Here is an 18,255-nt window from a genome sequence, read left to right on the forward strand (position 1 = left end):
GAGTGGTTCCTGTTTCAGGGGACAAAGGGAAGATTCTAGCCAGTGTGGAGAAGGACAAGAAACACATAGTCCAACAGGAAAACATATTTTGCTTGTTCTGAGTACATAGCTTGGGTCAAGACCTCCTGAGTTTGAACCAGTCTACACTCCCTAGACCCTGGCTTTAGATCTTATCTTCGTGTTCTGTCTATGCGGTCAGTCTCTAGCCACAGGGGCCAGCTCCTCAGAAGCCCCTCGTATGCTGAGAATATCACGAGTCAAAGTTGTATTTGTGCATCGTGAAACACAATAACATAGCACCATGTAGGGATGGGGTGTTGCCCCTTGTGACCAGGTAGCCAAAGGCGACCTTGACTCCACCCTGCTGCACATCATTAAGAGAGAAGATTGGACCACAGATGTGAGCTTGGGAAAAACAAAAACATCAGCATTCAAAATTTGAAGTACAACTTTGACCGAGCCGAGTGCACATGGTTTTTGAGCCACTGCTATGCCTAAAGTCTCAAGTCCTGTGTGTACAAGTTCTAGAAAGAGGTATACGCTGAGAGCAACCCCTCTGGAGGAGGCAGAGGGAAGTCTCCACTACTTCCTAATTCTGGGGGGAAGGACACAGGCGGTGGAATTTCTCATCTATTCAGAAGCAAGGAGAACAAAAGGGAAGCTTTTATTTTAAGAGTCCTATGTTCTCAGCCTTCATATGAATGAATAGTGAGTGGATGACAGTACCCCATAAAATGATTTTTAAATACAGGATGAATGATGACTTAACCCCTCTCCCCTGCCAGAGCAGTGGGCAGTTCTGGGACTTCTAATCCACACCCAGGCCTGGGCCAGGGGCCTCTGAAAGACAGGACCTGCTGGCCAGACACAGCGCATGTGCTATCATTCAAACCCTTTCCAGCTCTTCTCGAGTGTTTGCAAGCTGTTTGAGGAGCCTATGTTCCTAAACTTCAGAGAGAGAAGGAGAAAAGAAAGGAAGGAGGGAGGGAGAGATGGAGGGAGAGACGAGAAGAAGAGAAAGGGAGGATGGGGAGGAGGAAGGAAAGGATGCTGGAAGCTTACATTCTTTTTCATAGAGGAAAACCGAGATGCACAAAAGAGACAAACCAGTCATTAGCTGATGAGGGCGCAGGACAAGCTGGCCCTCCCTAGGCCCGGGCCTTCTGCTCTTACCTCATTTCCCAGATTCTGACATGCTATCCTCTCTTTCTTCTCCTGAAGAAAGGACTGAAGAGCCTCTTGGACCTTAGAGTCCTGTTACCTCAACAACACCATAGCAAGACCCATCACCTCACAGAGCCTCCAGGAAGGGGTTAAATCACCACGGAAAAGGCTTTTATTTGAGAAGAGTGGCAATGCCCAGAAACAGGGGAGCTGGGGCCTCCCTGAGGAAATAACTGAACAATTTGATTTAATCTGTGACAGTTTTCTGCAGTGGCTAGAGAAAGTACAGGAGACTAATTGCTTCTATGAACAATAAGAAAAGGGCAGAAGAGAGCTGAGTTAATTAATGCTGGTTCCGCCTATCCCTGACCTCCTCCCCCTTCTCAGAGGAGTGTCTCCACCTCCAGGTCCAGGTGGAAGGACTGCAGGGGCTCCTCTTAGCATTGTCACGTTCTTCTGCCTCCATTCCTAGAGCTAAAGCTATTTTTCTGTGTGACCTTTAGCCTCGGTTTCCACTTCTGAAAAAGGGGAGGAGTGGGAGAGCGGCTCTCCAGACAGGGAGCCTTTTTACCCCACTTCATTCTAGCAATCAAGACTCCGTGGATCTTGGAAGATTAGTAATAAGAGAAAAGAGCCATCATCAGTTTTACAAAATCCCACTGGGGAGAGAGTATGAATTCTGTCTTTATATCTTTGGGATGGAGGGAAGATAGGCGGCCGGTGCCAAGCTGGCTTCATACCAGCATTTCTGGGAGCAGACCCTACCTTTTTATCCTAAGAGGGTAAAAGGTCAGAGGTTGGCCCGACTGCCTCGGGTTCCAGTATAAAAACCCTGTCATACGGGCAGCGTGCCCTCTGTGCAATCACGCTGCTGTCTGTCCTCTAGAGGACACCGGACAGTGCATGTCTGCCCGCTGAGTGGTTCGAGAGGCGGAGCTGTCTATGTTTCCAGCAGCTCTTCTCTGCTCCACCCCAGCCCCCTCCGCTGTGGGTCTGCATCAGGGCCAGGGGTCTGCAGCTCCCAAGCCTTCCGCTCTGATGGCATCCCACAAGAGAACCGTGTGTCTTTCCTACACGGCACACCCTCTTGTCTGCCTGCGGAGAGGAAGGTTAGCTGTGCAATTTTCAGGCCGTCAAAGGGAGAGAACAATGGAAAATCAACCAGAGGCAAAGCAGAGTCCACTCTGGGGGACACAAAGAAGCCCGCCTTCACCACAGCAGGCATGCATATAAAGCCTGAGAGGCCAGCCTTCCCTTTGGAGGAAGATACCTTCTACAACGTGACACCTAAAAACTCATCTTGTAAGATTTGGGATCCAGAGACTGCTAGTCAGGAGCTTCGGTGTCCACTTGACATGTCACCTCTGATCACAACAGTGACACAAGAAAGAGCCACCAAACAGATCAGTTTTGCTCTGTGCTGCACGGGGCTAAGCATTGTAACAACTGACTGTAGCTGGCCGTGCACTAGTCCAAGCTAACTGCATGCTGAGGTTTCAGAACCAGGCAGAGGTGATGCAGAGGTCAAAGCAGGCTCCCTGGCTCCAAAGCCCACACTCTCCCCGCCTCTGGGGACTTGTCCTATCATCTTATCCTCCCTCCTGGTCTGAGACGATGACAGCAAAGGGATTCTTCAAAGTCACCCGACAAAACTTGGCAGTCATAAACTCTGAGGGGAACTGAAGGACAGACAGGCCAGGGGGCCTGTTAGAGAAAACACAGCCATTACTGGAAGCCTAGGCCTGGCAACACACTGTGGGATGGAGAAGGTGTTGAAGGCGTCCATGAAGGCTTTGCTGCCATTTCAAGGTGAGGGGCAGGGGTGTGAAGTAGATCCTAGACTTGCCAATGCTCAGAACTGTGTCACCCTAGGTCAGAATGGAAGAGAAACTGGTGACCATGTTGAAATAATATGTAAAAAAATTACATATGACCATAAATATATAGCGAATGTATGATACATATTTATTGTCTTGCAACGCAGCTCAGGCTGGTCTGGAACACTGGGTACTTTGCCTGAGCCTCTGACGTGCTGGGGTGACAGGCATTCACCACTGTGATCAACTGTATGAAAATGTGACTGTGTGCGCATGCGCTGAATATATCAAAGTAGCCCGCGAAACTTCCCCAGGAGTTTCCAAGGGCTCTCTCTGGGTGTGGGTGCTATCACAGGTGAATGGGGTGCAAATCTCTGTAGTCTCCATTACTTATGTGCGTGAATTGGTTATGTGCCTCAAAGCTGGGGAAGACAGAGAAGGGTCTGCAGAGCCAGGTTAGCATTGCTAGTTTGTGTCTCCACTCCCTGCTTACTGGCTGTGTGTTCCCAATCCACTCTTTCACCCTTTCTGGCTCTCTATATTCTGTTCTCTTCTACCCATTTAAGATAGAAATGTATGCTCCACGGGCTTGTTCAGGGGAATTAAATTGCTACGTGTAAGTCAAGCCGAGGTGTGTTTGGTAAATAGTAGCCCAAATGTACCTATGGCAGGTCCTTTGTAGTGACAGTCATTAAATAACTCACTGTGCCAACTGAGCAAATAAATCACTTGCCCTTTCTAGGCTGTATCGCTTCATCCACCCTAGCCCCACCCCCCAGGCATGACTGGCCCCTGTATTTCCATGTCTGCTTGAAACTTGTTCAGTGATGGCTGAGGGTCTGGCACTTTGCTTCAGGGAAAATAAGAGCTGTCACTGGGGCTTAATGCCAGGCTCCACTGAGAACCTGGCAGGATTTCCTGGAGTACCACACCACATCCTGGCCTCAATTGACAGGTGTTTCTCCTTGAAGAGGTGTAGGAGGCTGCCAAGGCAGTCTGCCCTGTGGCCCCTCCATTCCTTACCCTCTGCTCCGTCCTGCTGCCCATTCCTGTTTGCAGCACAGACAAAGAGGTCCGGCCACTGCCTCCATCTTCGAGGGTACCAAGTAATATTAATACCTACACAGCTGGGGTACTTGCAGATCCAGCCATCCTGTCTCTGACTCACAGCCAGAGTGTAAAATGTTTGATGGGAGAATGACTTAGGGTTCTGCCAGATAAGTCAGTCCACACCCATGGGTGGCAGGAGGCCAAGGATACCAATGAATGTGGTAGAAACATACCTAAACCGTTATGAATCTTTTATTTTTGTAACTTGATTGCATGAGCATAAATTTTATAGACAGAAGCATTGCTTTCCAGTGTGGAAATTAGACAATGCCTAGTCTAAGATGGTTTAAAACTGTTGGTCTGAATGTATTATTTTGAAGGAAGTTTCCTCCGGAGCTCAGTATACAAAGCAGACCAAGTCAAGTCGCTTCTTATCTCAGATATGACCTTGGGGAATGGAAGAGGAGGAGGCTGGGAGGGACTCCCAGGGAGATGCTACCATGTGCACAGGAATCTGGGCCCCCAAACTAGGCTGTGATTTCTTCATGATTTCCTATTTCCCAGCAAAAGTTCCTTTTGCTTTTCATTCATACAGTGAGTCACCAAAATGACTCACAACCCTATCAGCAAGATAGAAATCTGAGTGCTGCCCAATGCAGCATGCATAGCTAATGGTCCCTTCCCTACTACTCAGCTTGGCGAGGCTCTAGCCCTAGGGCAGCTGCCCTCCCACAAGGCCCAGGGTAATTGTTACAGTTGACAGAACACTCTGGCCACTGCTGTGAGCTGGACTCTGACTCTAAGTTGTTGGGGTCACGACTGTCCATTGCTTGCTGATTTCTGTAACATTTCTTCCCCTCACAAACCCAGAGCACAGTCCTCAAGGAGATCAGAAGTAGATAAAAAGAAAGCCACAGTGCACCAGACAGAGCCACTTGCAGTGACCTGGCCATCACTTAGCAATCAGTGCTGAGAAAATCTCTAGTTTGGAGTGTTTGACAGCGTTTGTGGTGAAAATGTCATGCCATGACCTATTACTGGCTTCCTGCTTTACATCTCTGGATGTGTAGGCCCTATGGGCCTCCCAGCAGTACCAACTAACTCTGGAAAGTTGAAATCAACAGCCTATAAACTGGCAAAAAGTTCGTTAGAGTATATTTATTATAGCATGTGATTGGTTCATATGGCATCCATTCAGGTATATCATGTGCTTTGACCATATTTATCCCCTTTACTCTCTCCTGACCCTTTCCAGTGTCATTAGACCCTTTCCTTTTCCCAATTACCTGCATATATGTTACATATGTGTGTGGGTGTACACATGTGGTGTGTGTGTGTGTATTTGTGTGTGTGTGTGTGTGTGTGTGAGAGAGAGAGAGAGAGAGAGAGAGAGAGAGAGAGAAATAAAGAAAGAAAGAAAGAAAGAAAGAAAGAGAGAAAGAAAGAAAGAAAGAAAGAGATTAAGGTTCAACATAAGGGAGAAAACGTAATATTTGTCTTTCTGAGTCTGGCTTATTTTATTTAATATGATGATCTCAAGTTCCATTTTCCTAAAAATAGCCTAATATCAGACTTCGCTATACATGGATAAAACTGTTGGCTATGGATTGATGGATAAAGAAGCACGTGTTGTATTTTACTGTCCTGTTGATGAATGTCTAGGCTGGTTCCTTATCTTGGCCATTGTGTATACTCTGGCAGTAAACACAGATATGCAGTTCTCGGTGTTGTTTGCGGACTTGGAGCCTTTGGCTCCACGCTCAGGAGTGGGTTAGCTGAGCCATGTTGTAGTTTTACTTTTAGATTTTTGAGGAAGCTCCATATTGATTTCCGTATTGGCTAGACGGTTTCTATTCCCAAAACGAATCGACCCATCTTCCTCCTGCCAGCTTGTGTGGAATCCCTACCGCCCGCAGACATCCTCCTTAGTTTTCACAGGAAAGGAGGCACTGGAGTCCGTGAGCAGCCGCTGTGAGGAAGGCCTCCTTTATGCTTAAAATACTCTGACTCATTTGTTGTCCAGAGAGCTCAACTTACAAATGAGAATTCTGAGTCTCAGAGATCTTAAGTTACTTGCTTATGACCATGCAGCTCATTCAGGGAAAAGGTCAATTTTAGAGCTTACTTTTTCTCATTCCTAGCTCTACCTCCTTCCGTCATGTTGACCCCAGCAACATGAGCATTGTCCTACTAACTGCAAGCGCTTTGTGAGCTGGGCTTGCTTGAGATACTCTGGTAGGAGATACAGAGACCTGTAGCTGGCTGGGTCTACTGTATCTGACCACTGAAGGCCCATGCCTACGACATAGTGCCTAGTCAGAAAGTTGGTTCTTGGATTCAGGGTGTTGTTGATCCTGTTGTGAAATCGTGTGGAGGGTGATTGCAATCCTGTCATAAAGATGAGTTAGACACATTTCCCTAAGTTTTGCTTTCCACACATTAAATATACTTTTTGCACATCTTTAGCACCCATAGTGGGCCAGCTCGAGTGCGTAACGGGCAAGTTACTATCCTTCCTTGGACAGCCCATCTGCTGCTTCATCAAAGAGTAGGCCGACCAGATGAAGAACACATTATACACAGCACAGACTGGGGCTCATGAGTCCCAGAGGCCTAATCCACAGCAACAAGGGCCATGGGCATGGGTGAACATATGTTGAGGGCTTCTGATGTCACTTTATTCAAAATACCACCTCCCTGGACCTCCACAACTCTATGGAGCATGTGATATTCTACTCAGTTTTGGAATTACTCAGGAAACAGAGGCCAGAGAAATTACTCAACTGTAGTAAAGGCAGGATGTGAACCCAGACCTCTGCCTCCAGAGCTGGCTGACACCTTTGAAACCTTTGAGCGTTAGGAAATGGCAGAGTTACCAATGAAGAATGTCATGTCATCCCAGGGCGACTTTCTAAGGCTAGATACAAGAACTCTCAATGGAAAATAAAAGCATGACCTGCATGTGTCTGGTACCTAATATATGCACAATAATTAGATGTAATAAATGAAGATGTTGTCCAGCATGACTCCAGGTTGTCTGCTGTCAAGAGAAGTGAGACCCCACAAAGTTGTCTGACAACAGAAGTAAGGTACACTACTCCTGAGGCCTCACATATAGCTGTAGCTGGAGCTACTGTACTCAAATAAGTCCTTCCTGAATGGCTCTGGGATAGGAGGAAGTGGTTGGGACATGATGTACTTAATTTTCAGAAGCTTGGGTAGATTGTGAGAGGAAGGAAGTCAGTCACATGGTATAACTCCAGTGTATATACACTGAAGAAACAGGCATATAGTTGGAAGTAAGGGTGAATAGATGGATGGACTGGTGGATGGATGGATGGATGGATGGATGGATAGGTTGATGTTTGGGTAAGTGTGTGGACAGATGGGTAGATGAATGGATAGATAGATAGATAGATAGATAGATAGATAGATAGATAGATAGATAGATAGATAGATAGATAGATAAGATAGATGATTGGATGGAAGGATGGATGGATGGGTGAGTGGGTAGATGATGGGATGGACATACAGAGACTTATTACTAGAGGTACTCATATGTCCATTCCTCATGTGACCAACAAATGGTTTGCTCTGATTTGTTAAGGATTCTTAATGAGAATTTTCAGTCTGAGCCCATGGCAGAACTGTGGCAAACAGGCTCTTGATCAGTAGGAAACAAGTCATTACTACCAACCCATCTCTATGAACACAGAAAATAGATGAAGGTGGTCTGACAAGAGTCATTTCTGGGTTGAAGAACTACATTTTGCCATTCCTAGTTTCCCAGCCTGTAGAGAAAGAGATTTCTCTCTGTTAGGAGCAGGTTCAGTTAACTGAGCTGGGCCCCATCACTGATGAGGTTTCTTTCTGTCTAGTGGAACAATAGTAGAAATCTGTCTTCAGAAAAGGAAGGGAGTTCCATGTCTTGGCTTTGCAGTTTGACACCACTGTACTGAACCCTGATAGCAATCCACACTGCCTGTGGGATTAGGCAGAATTCGCGTGGCTCAGGAATAGCATGAACAGCCATGGTTGTGTGCTTAGCATCTCCTGCATACTACACATAGCATGCACTTCTTACAAACACCACAGAAGTTAGGCTTCTTCTGATAATATAAACAAACAAACAAATAAATGAATAAATAAATAAAATAAGCGGACGTTCAGAGAGACAAACGAATTTGCCCAGAGTCCCACAGTCCTTTGTGGCAGACCTGGAATGCCTCCCTAGGTATTCCTGCCCTAAAGCTGTTTAAAAACTCTATGTCTAAGTAGATTTCAGTATGTCTATCCACAGGTTATTATTACACTACTAGAGTGTTTTAATCATTTTGCATAGCATCCGTTAACTGGAAAATATCAGTCACCACAGAAGTTGCCAGAACACTCATCCCTCTCACCCTAGCTCAGCTCGGTTGAATAGACTTGAAACTCAGCATCTTCTCCCAGCCCTCAGAACAACAATCTGCAAACTACAGGATGTGTGTCCCCTAACACTAAAGCGCTGCTGTCAACAAAGACCTTTGTCCTTCACACTCTCCAAGGCTCTTCCTTCCCCTCTCTGGGCCCTTAGAGCTCCTAGCTGTTCATGTTTCCCTACCAGCTGGATGACTAAATAAGTTGGTTAAACTCTCTGAGCCTTATCTTCTCCCCAGTCAAAAGCAAATAACAACTGGAGACTTAACAGTGTTCTGAAGACTGGATGAAAGGAACTTATTCTATCTTCCCTGGTCACTCTACACAGCAAATATCTGTTCATATCCCATACATAAGTCGAGGCAGGCCACTCTGAGTCTCCAGCCCAGACACCTGTACAAGTACACTAGGCAAGCCACTCTGAGGCTTCAGCCCAGAATTTTCTCTGAGGCCAGTTTCTCCCAATATGCAGGCACCCAGTTAACACGCAGCACGCCACACTTCTTAGGAAATTCTGTGTTTTCCACATTTCTTTCATTTATATCATTTTATGATTTTAAAATTTAAATGCCTTGCATGCTGACCTTCTCTTTAGCTCTTCCTCTCCTATCTGCCTACTTCCTACTTAGATAATTGTCAATTGTCTGTGCCGCTTTTTCCCAGGAAGATTCTAACTGCCAGCCTTCACGGGGCACTGCTACTGCCATTCAAGGTCCTCTGTATCTTTAGACACCGTGGCTGGCTGAGAGCCCTCACTGAGCATGGACTGTGTGTCTAGACCTACACGGGCATCAAGTGTATGCTACATCAGTTCATCCCATCAACATCCGTGTGATCCAGACAACACTGCTTCTATTCCATAAATGACAACATGGAGATCTATAGTGGCCTAAGCGACTTGCCCATGATGACCTGCTCAGGGAAACACAGCTGTCATATCCCAACTGTTTCTAGAGTCAGACTGTCTCCTGGCAGGAAAATGGGCTGCCCACCAGCCTGCCACAGGACTCCTTCTTTCTTATTTGGCTGTTGAGCATCTTCGGGGCAGTCACAGTGCTAGGAGGTAGGACTTCACCAGGACATTCAGATCCAGGGGTCCTTCTCCGCCTCCCGGAAGCCCAGCCCTAGCAATTACAGTCCAGAGAGCGCCTAAAGTCTCTCCCCTCCCTGTCCCAGCCAAGGTTCCCTAAATACCTTCAGATGCCGCGGAACACGGCCTCTCCTGGGAGTTGGCAGCAGACGGCCACCAGGCACGGGGTCACCAGCCCTCCATCAGCTGCGGTTGCTCCAGACGGAGTGGGCCTCACAGGCTGGAAAGGGAGCACAGGCACAGCCCATGTTATCGAGCGGGCTGCAGAGTTGTAGTTGCTAAAGGGCCGCACACTTCCTCTGCCGAAACAAGGAAGGCAAAGGCGCAGGGCTGGCAGGAGGGCAGGTTCCTGTTTTCACTAACCCACAGAGCAGACTTCTCACTGCAAGGACGGCGATGGGGAAGAGAGGGGGCCTTATTAATTCCTTTACAAAGCACTCGAGAATAGAGCCAGCTTGATTGTAAATTGCCAGGGCGTACGGAAACTCACTTTTTCCCTCTCTCTTTCTAATTAAAAGGCAGATGGGGCTGTGAATTTGCCTGTGCATGTCCCCAGAGCTCACTGGGCCCAAGGAGGCTGAGGATAGCTCACTGCTGCCTTCCCTTCCAGAGTTTCTTTCATTTTTACAGTTCTCTTGCATCGCTACAGGAGGGAGCCTGAGCAGTCTTTGGAGCTGCAGCTCTGCTACAGGCCGGTTTCAGTTGTCAGAGACCTACGACAGTGGACAACGGTCCCTGAGCATAGCAGAACTGGCCAAAACCCACCTCTGCTGTGGTGCTGCCAGAAGAATTGAAAAGACTTTTGTGATAGAGCTTAACACAGAAGGGAGTGGTGGCAGATGGGAGCAAGACGTGATCCCTGGGGGATCCCAGATTCAAGGAGAAAGAACTAGAAGCAACCGTGTTGCCTTGAACAAGTCATTTTAACCATTGGAGGCCTCCATGATCCCATCTGTGATGGGAACACAGATGACGTCACAAGGAGGTCAGTGCTCTAGGAGGCAAGGATACTAGACAGTCTTGTGGGAGGAGGTTCTAGTTCCTAGGGAACACCCGTGTGCTGACATACCTGGTGGAAAGGGTCGTTCTGAAATAGTTCGCTAAACAAATACACTCAGGGTCACAGGGAGACGGAGGAGTGAGGCAACTTCCATGAGGACTGAAACAACCGGGGACGTGTGTCCACTGCTCTTTCTATTTTCCCCATGGTTTAGAACTAGAAAATGCATGTGCTTTAAATAGCATATTGTTATATATACAATATATATAATTTCATAGCGTGTGAGTCTGCGGCAAGGAAACCTACGGGCATGCTACTAGGTGAGAGGGAAGCCTGCTTCTGATCAGAAAATGGCAGCCATCAGTGCCAGGAGAACCCTCCTACAAGCTTCTCTCTGCAATTCCCATTCCCAAAGTAGAAAACCCCTCAGAGAATTCGGTGATATCCCTCAGTCTGCAACTGGTACCTACAGAGCCAGAGTAAAGTCTGGGGCGTGTGTCCCAAGGACCCCACCCAGCTAAGATCAATGTAGAAACTCAAGACAGTCATTTAGAAACCTCACTGGGTGTCCTTCACAAAGATAAATTACAAACAGTGGGGCAGTATCTAAATTTAGCAGTTCTGTGTACTAGACAGACCCAGCTGGTTTGTGCAAAGCCAGCTCTGTGCAGGGCATGCTGGGAAGGTACGAGCAGATGGTGTAAGAACTTGGTGGAAGTGGCCTACGTGGGGAAGAGCAAGCAAGTGGAATCAGCTGAAGTGGGGCTTTCCCCCACATGCACACCGAGGTGTGTCAGAGCTTTGAAGGGAGGGACACTCAGAAGACAGGAGTCGGGGGAGAGATTTTCTGCACCTATTGGGAAACCCTCAGGCTTGAATTAATGCACTCCTGATGCCGGCATCCCTTCAGTTAACATGGTTTATCGGAGTGCCATCCTGTCACTAGGATTCAGCCATGATGTGGCCCTTATCAGAGCCATCATACAGAGACCTGGATGGCAGGCCACAATTGCAGGACTGCTCTAAAGAAGACATGGTGGGCACCAGGACAGTGTCCACAAATGGTGGTGGTTAGGGACAAGGTGTGTGTGTGTGTGTGTGTGTGTGTGTGTGTGTGGTGGAGGGGTGGTCATTGAGTCATTAATTCAGGGGTCAGATAGCCTCAGAAGAAGTTAGGGTGAAGGGTTCACACTGAAGAAACTACTGCTGTGACCTTGGGAACCTGGGGCACATGAGTGGCTGAGAGAGAGAGAGGTATTGGATAGAGTGCACCCAGTCCTTACCTCAGACCCTGTAGGGTCAAGGTCTATGGGAGAGCAGAGGTCCTGCCGACGAAAACCATGTTGATTTGCCTCAAAGGGCTCTCCTTCTGCTCTGACAGAGCCCTAAGTACCCTTATATGGTTCATCTTCCACCCTCTACCTCAGAAGTGTGCCCGCCATCTTCCTCTGATCCACAAGGGTGGCCTGAGCATAGGAACACGGTCATTTCTTCAGGCATGTATTCTGAGATTCATTCATTCATCCACCAGCCTTGGGTGTCGCTTGGTTTTTGCCAGGCACTGTGCATACTCAGCACCGTGTGCCAGTCAAATGAGACCCTGTCTGCGAGGAGCACCTGGGAAAATGTTCTCCCCAGTTGCCCAGGCCCAGCACAGAATGGGTCACGTCCTGATGCTGAACACTGGGTGGGACAGGACTACAAACATCTCCATCCACTCAGAGCTGACTCCACTGAGGTGACATGGATGGTTCTGCCCATCCTTGCCCTTGAGTTTATAAGCTAAACTAACCAGGGGAACCAGCTAAAAACTACAGACTAAAAGCAGAAGTAGAGAGGGAGCCTGGAGACGAATGCGGAAGAGTCCCGGGGTCAGCTCTACAATGCACTGAGCTTTAGCAGGATGAGGCCGGATTTCATCCTTCCCGTGGGGTTTTCATTCAAGGTCATCAATGCATGGAATCAACATAAAACCTAAAGATAGGAGACAACCTCCTAGGGGACTCAAGCTAAGTGTGTGCTCAGCCAGGCTGAACTGTACTGGCAAATGACAGCAACCTCTCAAGAGGTCACAACCTTAGGGTCCCCAAAGGCATTCAGGACCATCTGTGTCACATTTCCAGAGGGCTTCGCAAATTAATTAGCTCTCAGTGCCCAGATAAACAGCCACAGGGAGACACCAAACTGTCAGCCATGAAGGAGCCAAGGATCACACCGTGAAGTGGGGCGGTGTGGTCTACCCTTGCTAAGGTGACAAGATGCCTTGTCGGGAGTCAGTTGCCAGAGTCCCCAGCTAGAGCTGGCAGCCTCCCAACTAGAGCAACTCAAAGCTCGTTTCTCCAGCTTTAGTCTCCTGGAGGTTTCTGGCTCAGGGAAAGATAACGTTGTAAGGCAATTTGATGTTCCATGTCAGGAGTATAGGATTATCAGCAGGTCCCAAGTCTGGGGAGTTTAGGTTGTGCTTCCCTTCTTTCCACATAAACATTGAGAATAACGAATGTTGGGGAAGTCAACCTCAGGAGCCAGTAAGTATCCCTTAAGTAGAAAAAAATCAGGTACCAGTGTCCTAGGTTTTGCAGTTCAAAAGCACTCGATGCCTTTCCTGCTTCTGTGGACACCCTGCCTCCTGCAGGTGTCTCATCCTCCTGAGCTACTCAGAGCTCACCTGGTCCCTGTAGATCTCAGAGCTCCTCCACCCAGAGGCGAAACCTCCCTCTTGGACGCACCTGGGAGTTGATTTTGCAACATAGGAGTCAATATCAAGAGATGGAGTCCAGAGGGCTAACTGCTGGACTGTGCATATTTCCAAGTCTCTCACAGAGCCTAATACCTCATACTTCCAGCTCATGAAGACCTATAGGGAAATGTCCATAAATGTTCTAACGTGGCGTTAAACCATCAAGGTCCCCTTTTCTGTGGACTCTTGGAAAGACTAAAGTGAATCTGATGCGTGGGCTCCAAAGGCCGTGAATCAGTGTGGCCCCTGTACCTGCCCTGAAGAGGTGACCCATGAGTATCCACTGAATGAATAAAGAAAGAAGATTGTGTCTGGGGACGAGAGCATTTGTATGATTTCACCTTACCCTGCCCTTCCCATGTAGGGGCAGATAGGCTGCATCCTGCTTTGGCTTAGAATTAGAGAAGCGATCTGCGGAGAGATCTGAATTCACCCACGGCAGCGGAACCTGCATGTGTCATTAGGCTCTGTCTCTGCAGGAAGTTTCCTGGGACCACAGCTCCTCAGCAAAAGTAAAAAAATCAGAAGCCCTCCCACATGGCCCCCTCTGCTCAGGAGAGTTGCACAAGTACCCTGACTCATTAGAGCCCTGTTCTTCTGTCCTTGCTCAATGAAACCCGCTAATATGGCTCCAGAGCCTGTGTGGTTCTCAGCCCTGTAAAGGTAATTTACTGACTTCCAGATATGCCAGTTTGCAAGCCACCATCTTTGTTAGATCCAACTCAGACACTTAACTGTTGAACACTTGTGATAGGGCCCCTGTGGGCTAGCACAGGGAAGAGCTATGGGGAGACAAGGCTGCCACTTGCTCCATCCTCTTAGGGTTAACCTTGAGTGAAACAAGGGACAAAAATAGGCTGGCATGGTGGGATCTCTGGTGCACAGGGACCTCAGAGGAAGCATCTGGAAAGGCTTTGGTGACTGACGGTGACCAAAGTCTGGTGTTCAGGGGATCATAAGAAATGGGGGAATTTGATCCAGCTAGACATTCAACAGTCTCATAGAATGTGTTTTTGTACCTCTTTTTCAATTCCTTTTTCTTGTGGGATGACTTCAGTTTTGTCTTGTCTGGAGTTGATGATGATGTCAGTATTGGCCATTGAGAGTCGTCTTGCTTCTTTCACTCATTCTCTGTCCCTCTCAAATCTACTAGAGCAGGCTAATGAGTAAGCCCCTCTCTGCCCTCTTCCTTCCACGCTGTTCCTGTTCTTATTGTCCTGGGCCCTTTGGGACTACTCATCAGGGTCTCACGGATGATGCCATGTGGCATTAGGCAGGATGCAGGACGGCAGGCAGGGTGGTGTTTGTCTGCAGCTCAGCAATGTCAGAGGGTATAGAGTAGACTGTATAGCGTAATTTATACCTGTCCAAGGTCAAATGGTTTGCTGACTTGCTTGCTACTATTAACAGAGTATAACCAGCGCCCCCCCCGTAGCTGTGTCCTCCTAGCTCCCCACTTTTCTCCAGCATCTCCTTACCGTTTGACTAGTCACTTCCTCACTTTTGATCATGCACCCACAGCCAAAACCTGAGAGTGATCTCTCAGGATATTCACAGTTAGTCACAAACTGTTTCCATAGGTAACTCGGCTAGTATGTACATGGAAACTGAAAAGAGCGGCATTTCTTAAAAGATATTGATACTTCTATGCTCTAGAACTTTCGTCCAGGGCTTCAGTGGTTATCTTTGGGTATCCCATTCAAGAGAGGAGGACACCAGGGAGGAAATAGATTGTTTTTAAACAGGAATCTTAAAAATGTTTTTTTTTAAAATCTTAAATTTCACTCATCATTGTGTCTTCAGGAAAAGCCCCGAGATCCTCTGAGCTCTGCTTAAGAACAAAGCTGTTACAATGTCTTCCCATAAAAAGGGCATTGGGGTGGGGGAGTACTGAGGGTTCCTGGGCCCCACAGAAAACATTTTTCTAGGGTGCCTGGTAAGACCAGTCTCCATCGCTGCAGGCCTGGGACAGGTGCGTGCAATCAGTGTGGTAGAGCATCTGTACCTTAGGTGGCCAGATCGAACGGATACACATGGGGAGGGGAAGAGGTGGGAGATTGAGGAAGCAAGTAAAAAAAAAAAAGAAAGAAAGAAAAGCTGCCGTCTTCCAGATCTCAAAAGACCTTGAGGCCTTAATCATATTCTGCTGATTCGGATTCCCTGGGGCATCTTTGTGCCGAAGCTACTGGAATTAGCCCCATAATAGAGCAGCTCACAGCAGCAGCAAAGACCTGTACTGGGCTCTGGAAACAGCTGGCTGCCCGCCAAGTGATAAAGCCACTGTCCCAGCCTTGTCACCTTTCCGCTGCATCACCTTATCTCATGAACAGCCACCCCAAAGTAACTGGCCAGCTACCTCTGGGTATTCTGAACAGCACAAGAGGAGCGTGAGGTCTCTTTTTGGCAGCTTCCATTGAAATCTCACCTCATGCTCTCCCACGATGCCTTCCCAGGTCTGCATGCTCCACTTACTTCCTCTTGACAAGATTTTATTGTCAAAGGAAGAGCAAGTACAAGTTTGGCGTTGACGTCATTTAAGTCACGGCCACCAGGTTAGAGCCAACTGTATAAAATCACCAGGCAGGGTCAGCTCAGCAAGAAGTGATCTGCGACTGATTGCACCAGCAGTGGGAGGCTGTGGAAACAACCTCAACTGAGGTGAAACTCCAATCCTAAAGGCCTCTGGTCCACCAGAGCAGTGATTCTAGTTCAGCCTTCCTAACGCTGTGACCTTTTAATACAGTTCCTCATGCTGTGGTGACCCCTAAGGATAAAATTATTTTCATTGCTACTTTTTAACTGTAATTTTGCTACTGTTATGAGCTATGATATAAATATCTGTGTTTTCTGGTGTTCTTAGGCGACCCCTGTGAAAGGGTCGTTCAACCCCAAAGGGGTTCACAACCCATAAGTTAAGAACCACTGGACTAGAGTCTATTCTGCCATTTTAATATTCTAGTTTCAGTATCAATAAATTCAGTGGACATTTATATGGAGAGTGTTTAAAGGGTTATACCATCTTTTCATATCTGTGATCTAATTTGATTTCACAAGGGCTCTCTAAAATATTGCTTAGAGTATCTGGAAACACTGATACTCCTTATTGGAAACTTGCTACTCATAAACTCTTTCATGCTGCCTCAAAAAATTCCTCCTAACAAATATATAAAGAAGGTATTTTCTCACCCGCAATTTAAATCCAAGAAAGTTGCAGCCTAGGGGCTCTAAATAGCTTTCCTAAGGTTGTGTAGCTGATCAGTGGGTGCTGGACCTGAGTTTGGGCTGATGACTTGATACTCCACGCCTCACTGCCTCTCCTGTGGCATTGCTACATACCCCCTTTACAGATGAGGAAACTATTACCCAAGGAAAGAAGCTAAGTACTGTTGTGAGCAGAATTTTGCAAGAGTCCCCAACCTGAAAGCCCATTTTCCTACTAGTCTTCCTATGTCTCTTCAAAATAACAATAACTTGTACTTGCGTTCATCTGACAGGGTTGAAGGACACGATAGGAGATCGACTCCAAACATGGAGCTGCAGGAGTATGCTTGTTCTTGTAGAAGTGCATCAGAACTGGGCACGAGACTCCAGGAGGACCCAGGGTAGCATTTGAAGTATGCTGTTTGAGTGGAGAGCTCGGAGGCTGTCAGTGCCCTCATCCTGGTGGCGGTTGGGCTCAGACCATGAGATGAGGAAGTGGGCTCTGCCGGGAAAGTGCCAAACCCATCTGTCTAAAATGACTATGGGGACAGCAGGTCTCAAACGGGCACCGGAACCATAGGTTGCAATTTGATGGGTCAAAAGACACCTCGGCTATCATTAAGGCAACATTTTTGAAGTATGCCTACGTCTGGAAAGTCAGTCACTTTTAACTACCATGCCCTTAAATGGTTTCTGACAGTCAGAAGCTAATTAAACATTATACATGTGACAGGTAGCAAAAGGTGTTTGTCAAGTCTTGGAGACCTGGAAGAAAACATGATAGGTGGACATCCCATCCAGAGGGCTAGAGTCCTGTCTGCTTCCAATGTGAGGTTTGCTGTTGGAGCCTGTCCTCTCACCCAGACCCTCCTCCTCGGGATTTGTGTTCCATCTCACCACGTGTTTCCCTGTGAAGCATCCTTCAGAGGCCTTAGCCATACTGCTTACTTGTAGATTTGCTCGTGTGGCAAGTGTTAGTGACTGCTCTCCCCTTGGCCAGGATCAGTCAAACTATAGCATGGAGTCAGCTTTTAAATGTGACCTAAATGCTTTTCTTACTGCAACTGCAATGATAATTCATGGAGACAGAGACACTGTTCTTGAAAACGTAGTGAGCTGGTATAGCTCCACAACTGGCTCATTATGAGTGGATATAGGGTTTGGAGAACTGGCAAGGATGAATACCCTTGCAGTCCAGGGAGGTTCACGGGTAATAAGGGTGAAGAGTTGGAACAGACTGTCTATGAATCTCACCTGAACTCTGCCATCTACTGGGGCACTGTGTTGTCATGGAAAAGCACACTGGAATCAGAATCCTTGGATCTCAGCCTCTTCTACTGGGTACCAGAAGCTATCAAACCTCTTTGACACTCTACTTATGCCTACAGAAATGCTAGGATGAAGTGGGGGGGGGCACGCATAGAAAAGCATCGAAATAAGTAGTGTGTGTTCCTCTTCTAAGCCTATTCTAGCATAATGAGAATCGGCTCTATAGTTGGTGGGTCTGTACAGTGCAGAATGCAGAGGTTGTAAACATGGGACAGGATACTTGTTGAATACCTGTGGACAATGTGTGTAGCTGAGGCCTTCCCAGTCTGCAGACATGACACCTCATTTTCAGAACCCTGTGTGAAACTCACCTCCACCAGGCACTCCCAACCCCCATGGGAGAAGAAAGATGACATATCACCCTGTTCTCTGGTCACCCATGTAAGCCTCTTCCTTATTGACTGCCACCAGCCAGCCACTTATGAGTGGAGAAAGAAAATCCATGATG

The 18,255-nt window shown here is 47.4% G+C and overlaps 2 protein-coding genes across 2 annotated transcripts in view; one reads left to right on the forward strand and one right to left on the reverse strand.

Moving 5' to 3' along the window:
* Sla (Src like adaptor) overlaps window positions 1–9,871 on the reverse strand; it is a 30,508-nt gene extending 20,637 nt beyond the window's left edge. Inside the window, exon 1 of the mRNA XM_085678909.2 lies at window positions 9,645–9,871. The gene's annotated coding sequence lies outside the window, so the exon portion shown is untranslated. The remainder of the gene's footprint in view (window positions 1–9,644) is intronic.
* Tg (thyroglobulin) overlaps window positions 1–18,255 on the forward strand; it is a 176,477-nt gene that overhangs the window by 127,988 nt on the left and 30,234 nt on the right. The window lies entirely within an intron of this gene.

Source organism: Myodes glareolus, chromosome 19 (genome assembly GCF_982192425.1).
Source record: "Myodes glareolus chromosome 19, mMyoGla1.1, whole genome shotgun sequence".
Classification (NCBI taxonomy): Eukaryota; Metazoa; Chordata; class Mammalia; order Rodentia; family Cricetidae; genus Myodes; species Myodes glareolus.